The sequence below is a fragment of the Athene cunicularia genome (genome assembly GCF_003259725.1).
Source record: "Athene cunicularia isolate RWA chromosome Z unlocalized genomic scaffold, athCun1 chrZ_part4, whole genome shotgun sequence".
In the NCBI taxonomy this organism is placed as follows: Eukaryota; Metazoa; Chordata; class Aves; order Strigiformes; family Strigidae; genus Athene; species Athene cunicularia.
Window position 1 is genome coordinate 880935 of NW_020799145.1, and position 6879 is coordinate 887813.

Genomic DNA, 6879 nt, shown 5'->3' on the forward strand with positions numbered 1-6879 from the left:
GCCCAGCGCGGGGAAGGGGCAGCCCCCACGCGTGGCAGAGAGCCGGTACGCGGGCTGGAGCGAGGCCGGGAGGTGGCCCTGTCCCGTTTTGCGGGCGAGGAGGCAGGAGAACGGGCAGTTACAGAGGGAGCCAGCTCTTTCACTACTAAGTCTCAAGCGGGAGGAACCGATTGTGGGCTTGTTTGGGGGGTTCTCCTGTACTGTGTTGCTCGAAAGCAAGTTTTTTATGCAGTAAGCGACCTTGCAGAGAGGGCTTGGCTTTGTTTTTTCCTCACAGCAGGAGCTAAGCACCGCAGCAGCGTCTGGTCTGATTGTAGGACAGCTGATCACGCTGGTGTCTGTCCAAGCTTACTCCTTGTAAAACCAAGCAACCCTCTGAAAGTGTCTTTCCCTTTGAAAAACTGTAATGATGTGGGGCGACAAAGTTCATTGACATATGTGTTCATTCTGCTTAAATTAAATGCAGAGGTGATGGCACTGGCAATTGCGAAGATGCCTGACATTTCCCAGTATAAAAGCTGTGTTTACAGATGCCTGTGGCTGACAGGCATCAGCTGAAACCTTCCATCCAAATGTTTGTTTCACACTGGGCCCACAACAATATTTAGCTGGAACAACGCTGTTGAATGGAGAGTTGGAAAAAGTAGTCGTGTAACACAGATGTCACTCTTGTGCTTAGACCTGCACCTGAGCAGACAAAAATTACTTTGTAAGGCATTCCTGAGGTCTCTACAAAGGAATCTGCTCATAAACTGCTCAGAAGCACAATGGAGTGTCACGGCTCAACAAGACAACAAGCTGGGAGGTGGCTGGGCAAACACTGGTTGAAATGTTTTTGTCTGCTACATAGAGTAAGAGCTCCTTAAGAATCAGAGTCACCCAATGAATGGTAGCTAGAGTAACTCGGTTACTCAGGTTTTGGGTGGGCCCTGTTTCTGGATACTCTGTAGTGGTCCGTAGCAGATAAAAGAGTATGACAGTTTAAGATACAGTTTGCTACTCATTCATCCCTTTGGCAGTGACTTCTGCCTTCACAGTAGAACACTATAGAACACTATGGTAGGCTAGGCCCAACACTCAGTTCAAGTAAACTAATCCACTGAAACAGATACAAGGATTCTAGCTCTGTTGAAGGAATACCTATATACTGGGCCATATACTGAGGCAGAGGGCCAGAGCAGATACAGGGAAGCAGTAATACCTTATTTCTCTTTTCTTAGACCTTCTAGTCTGTAGTCTCATTTGTGGCTTCCTGTACTGATTCAGAATGCATTTTAAATAGCGAAAGGAGAAGTTCTGCAGTATGCAAATGCCATTTCTCACATCCCTAATGTAAATATCTATAGATGACGTTGTTATACCTTAAATGGGCACTTCCAGTAATGAAGCCATGGCATATAGTCTGCATTAATGAAAACTGAAACGGGATCAGGTAACTGATATCTACCACAGCAAGTATCCAGTAATGAAACAGCAACAAGGTTGAAAGCATTAGAAAGAATGGATGATAAGTTCCAAATACCAAATAAAGGAAAACACTTGACCTCAGTAAGAAGCAAAGTGATCGTCTTCAAAAGAGACAACTGACTGCATTTTTCATATGGATAGGCGAAATGTGTTAGCCTTTGGAAAAAAAAAATATATGTTTGAATCAGTTTTAAAAACGGCAAACACTGACATTCCCAGAATGTACGTTTAAGAGGGACAGTCAGTGACAGTTTTCCAGAAGTGTTTGTCTTCACCCCTATCATTTACATAAACAGTGCTGAAGAATAAAGAAAAAGTCTGTTTTGCAGTCTTTTCAAGCATCACCTTGACAATGGCTCTCTACAAGGAGTGTAATGGGTTGTAAAGAGCACTGTAAATTTTTTTAGCTCAAACTCAGGCTCTGCTTGAGGTAAGTACAAGCAAAAGTTTATGTGACCCCTCTTTTACTGTGATTCCTGTAATAATTTGCAAAACTTGGGTTCCCGAAGTCATGCTATTTCATTAAAAGCTCAGGTTTTGTTTAAGAAAGAAAAACCATGAAAATTTACCAACCTTCCCTGTAGCAGTGCAAAGGATAATAAAGTTAATGTAGAGAGCCTGAACATTCTAGGACAGAAGCTGAAGAAAAGAAACAAGTTTTGACCTTTTTTCTAAAATAAATGCTTCAATTTTCCAGTTCCTGGACTCACATTATGTTGATACATTTGTACATGGGGAAGCATTTTAAATTCTCTTTCACAGCAACACGAGTCCCAGAGGCAGTTCTGTTCTCAGCAGATTTCATTGTGAAGTCTTTGTATATGGTTAATATTGCAATGCATTAAGTGATTGCTGCTATCTATCTCTAACAAAGGAATCATTATCGATATGGGATGATATTAAAAGCCTGAAATGCCTTCTTGGAAAACAGCAGCTAAATATATTCTTAATATTACTATAGTGTGTTGTGAGTTAGTTTTTAAAAGCTGTTAAAATAATAATAATAATAATAAAAAAGTTATAGGATACACATTAAATTTGTTCCATTTCCCAGTAAAACAATTAGCTTTCTGACTGCCAGTTTTGCAAGCTTGGTTTGACATATACTCCCTAGTTCAGGAACATTTTCAACCCTTACTTTGATTATTAGAACTTTTTAATTCCTGAGCCTTAAGATGTTTATCATAACTCATTTGTCTTGGGCAACTGACTGTGGCAATGTTAATTAAAGATTAAAAAATTAATTTAAGAGCCATATTTTTTTATTTTCCTCGGCTTTTTTTTCCCAGCATTGTACTGGTGCCTTTCTTTGTCCATTTAGGTCCAGTTTTTTCATTCACTGAGCTGGGCATTGGGTTGTTGTCTGTGTTGACTCAAAGGAAAGAAATCTGTCCCACAGCAACAGAAGCCCTCTGTAGCCACACAATTCCTTCTGATTCAGTTGACCTGGTGACCAGAAGTGTTCCCTCTGCAAGATGGCAGAAACTACTGATGGATCTGCTTAAAGATGGATCATGGAAGACCAGACCAGCTCTGATTTAATACTAATATACAAGAAATTGCTGTGGACCTGAAGCTTACTTTCTGTTAAGGAAACATCTTTTGTATTGGCTTACAAATGTTGCGGCACAACTGTACCAGCACAATTAAGTAAGCAAGTTTTGCTCCTTCAGTTACACTACTAAGTTAACAGTGCAGTGCCAGTATAATACCCAAGTTTTAGATGGAAACATATTTTTACAGTTGTTTCATACATTATGTGTTTGTGATGGAAATGTGAATACTCAAAATTAATTCAGCCATTCCCCATGGTGCCATGTTTTGCATTTCAAATTCTTGTTCTGTCACCAAACTGGGTTTTCCAATTACTCTTATAGTGCAGTTATCATTTGAAGAATGGTATATGGTAGTGCTACTATAAGATGAAGATTGTTAACCAGAGCTATTGAAAAAAGCAGTTTACAAAAAGTTCTAAAAATAATATGTTAACTTACTAAAACCACTCAAAGAAAATAGCTAATATCAATTAATGTATTGTTTTTCTAATAAAACCAAAATAATTTTAAACCCCAGTGCTTCCAACTGAGACCTTTCCTACTTCTGAATACTTTGGCTTCCAATAACTTTATTTCAAAATCTAAATTACTTAGGAGTTTAAAAAAATAGAAAATAAAATTTAAAATTGTGTAGATACTTTGACCGACTTGATCTGTCTTGTCTTTCAGTTCATAAATGAAATATTTTCTATGAAAGATGTTCTCTGTAAGCCTTGCTACAAAAAATGCTTAGAAAAGGCAGAGAAAGTGTGTTTTATACTCTTACAGGAAAATTCATTCCCTTGTAGCAGAGCTTCTTGAGAAGTAGTATTTATGATCTAGTGGATACTACAACTCAATGAAGTTGTTTACTGGAAATTATACTTGATCACTAGAAAAGGCTGTATTTCACTACAGCTGTCTCTAATTACTGTGAAACAGGGTGATTGTTCCAAGGAACATTCCACAAACTTACATACAAATTGATATACAAAGCCCAAACAGAAAAATTCCCTGAAAATATAATTCTCATAATTGACAATTGATTTACTGCTATGTCAGCAAATTGTGATGTTGTATAAGTCAGGTCTGACTTACAAAACTGCTTGTTACTGTCCATCAAATTAGGAGAAACAAGGAAGGGAGGAAGGAAGATCACCAGCCATTAACCTAACAGAGAAAGCAACATTGTAAAATGAACATCCCCCAAAATGCTCAGTCAGTTGCAGAAGGTTTATTCAAATAGTGCAGAGCAGAGAAAATCAAGATAAATGTGCATTTCAAAACTGTAACAATATCCCTACTGAAATTAGTGCTTTGGTTATCTTAGAATCACCAGCAATTTTTCATTTTCCAGTGTTACTGACAGACCAGTCCCATCATTCTTTTTTTCAACAAGTAGAAATACTCAGACAAGTACATTGAATGCTAGGCCACGAGGTGTTACGTGAAGATATGAGCAACAGATCCATCCATCCATCCATCCATCCATCCATCCATCCATCCATCCATCCATCCCTCCATCCATCCATCCATCCCCCAGTGTGGGGAAGAAGGAGAATCTGAGCATGGACCCAAGCAACTGTCTTTGCCCCCTCTATAGTCCTACCACAGTTAGTTCAGCAGCTCCATTGCTTGGTCTAGCTTCTGCTGCCAGGACTGGAATGAGCAGGGGAAGCAGCTGACACTTTAATTCTCCTATCGCCTTAACAGCAGCTTGGAATGCGACTCACCAGCACGGGAGAGGAAACAAAATGTAATTCCTGGGAGTCAAAGTAAGCCCTCTCTCTGGCCCTGCAAGGGGGTATGCAATGCTTCTCCTCTCAGTATGTTACCTCACTAGCGAGAGCACCATTCTACGTATTTACACAGCTTTTTCAGATCCATCACCTATTATGCACTCCTGTAGATTGAGGGAAATAATAACAGATGTGTTGAAGTCTTACTCCACGTGCTAGGTTTGCTGAATGGCTGTGTAGACCAAGACAGTCACTGCTGTGCCATGGCTTCTGCTGGATGTCTGAATTCCAGGATATAGTGCATATGCTTCTGCACAATTTACAGCCTCTAGGCAGCCCGTCTAGATTGGCACAGGGTGAAGAAGCGCTGGAATTAATGTCGTATTGATAAAAAGGCTGTAATTAATATATGATTCAAGTTTTTCAGGTATTGTTCACTAACCCTTGTTTAACAGCTGCTAGAATCAATCATTCAAATAAGCTGTAAAATTTGTGCGATTCTTTGGACATATGCTTGCCACCAATATTAGAGGATTTAGGGCATCTGCAGAGTGCATCTTCTGGGAAGAAAGTCTGTATTTTTCACTTGAGTTCATGTTGTAATTTATGTACAAATGTAAGATTTTTATTTTTTTTTCTGTGTGGGAACTAAAAATAAATTAATACCAGAAAGTTCAGGATAGAACAATGAGCAATCAGCATATGCAATGTTTGTTGGTGTCATTTAATTAAGTATAAATTGGGAAGTAACGTGGTTTAAGGGTGGAAAGAACTATGATGTGGACGAGGAAAGGAAGGGCTAGGGACAGGAAAGACCTACACAGTCTAGTGGTCTCCTCTCTCATGGGAGGAGAAGACAGTTGGAGAGGGCACTCTGCAGTATGTTTCCCTCCTGCTACCCCATAAAAATCACAGCTTCGATATAGTTAATGCCCAGAATGAATGTAGCAGAGATTCAATCCCAAAAAAGCAAAGATATCTGACATCAATCCCATGTGAGTCCTTCACAAAATTTGGAAATACACTTAAGACATCTAAAATACTAACATTCTCAAATATTAACATTCTGTAATTAACTAATTAAATGCCTGCTCAAGAAGTGACAGATATCTCTAAGTACAACACAAGGTCTTGTGTGGAAGTGCTGAATATGGAAGGATGCTTCACACCCTTAGTTTTGCCTGCTGTCAAGATATTCATACTCTTTTTCTAACTGCAAATAAGTAAGTTAATTAATGTTACTGTATGTAAAATTAAGTGTGCAGTTACCAGAGTCTTGCTAGACTGTGCGATGGAAATAGACATACTCTGTTTAAGAAGTTGTTTGTACTGCCAAGTAAGCACCATGTCATCAAGGCCTGATTTAGCAGGAGCTTATTCCACATACACTGTGGAAGCCTTACACTTCCATTTATGGCTATTTACCAATTATGTCATGAGTTAAGAGTGGAAACTTTATCCGTATGATTGGCATTCTGTCACATGATATGCAAAGAATAAAACAACCTACAAACTGGTCCTACTGACACGGAGCTGCAGATTTCAGGTCTGATTTTTAGAGGTGTGTGAAATAGGTACTACCACTGCATCCAATGAGAGTGACACAAGACTAGGCCCTCCAGGCTGTAATGCTCAGATAACATCATGTTCTATAATCATGATAAAATATGCCTTACAGATACTGCCAACTGCATGGCCTCTCCCATGTGATCACCCGCTTGTGCACTGTGGAATCCTGGCAGACAAAATACTTCATGATCTGAAGTCCACTCCTTACAAGGTAGCATGTTCTCTATGTATGTTCATCCTTTTCAGTGGTGGAATTACTAAGTAAAATGAAAATCTCAGCTGAGGCACGATGATCTGATCCTGGGAGCTGGGGAGTGATGATACAGAAGTGAATCATACATTCCAAAATATATCCTGGCTATCTATCTACCAGCCCTAGGGATGCTAGGTAGTAAAGGTAACAGAGAAAATGCTGCTTTTCTTGCTGTATTAACAAATTGGTACATGAAGCAGAAACTGGATTTATAGTTCAGATCTACTGCCCATCCATTTAAAAAGCCTGGGATTTTTATCATTAAGTCAAAACATATACAAGGTTTAAAAATGCAGAGCAGGGAATGTTCCCCTGA